The 217-nt window shown below is 31.3% G+C and overlaps 1 protein-coding gene across 1 annotated transcript in view; it reads left to right on the forward strand.

Annotated features, from left to right (window-relative positions):
* LOC119592115 overlaps positions 1-217 on the forward strand; it is a 15,745-nt gene that overhangs the window by 14,295 nt on the left and 1,233 nt on the right. The gene's annotated exons all lie outside the window — the stretch shown is intronic.

The following is a 217-nucleotide window of genomic DNA, read 5'->3' on the forward strand; positions in this document are numbered from 1 at the left end:
ATGAAAGTCACTAAGTCAATAATCCCATTAACAGTGATGATGTGTGAACAAAATGAAGAAACAGATTTAGTTAATAAGTGAGATGATTAATGAACCTACTACACTGCCCATTAGCTGTATGCTATTAATAGAATTGTCATAAATAGAAGCAGTAGAACCGACAAAGAAACTGTTTGCTTCACAGTAGTGTATTTTCATTTTGATGTTATCTTTGATT

The sequence above is a fragment of the Penaeus monodon genome, chromosome 29 (genome assembly GCF_015228065.2).
Source record: "Penaeus monodon isolate SGIC_2016 chromosome 29, NSTDA_Pmon_1, whole genome shotgun sequence".
NCBI classification, from domain to species: domain Eukaryota; kingdom Metazoa; phylum Arthropoda; class Malacostraca; order Decapoda; family Penaeidae; genus Penaeus; species Penaeus monodon.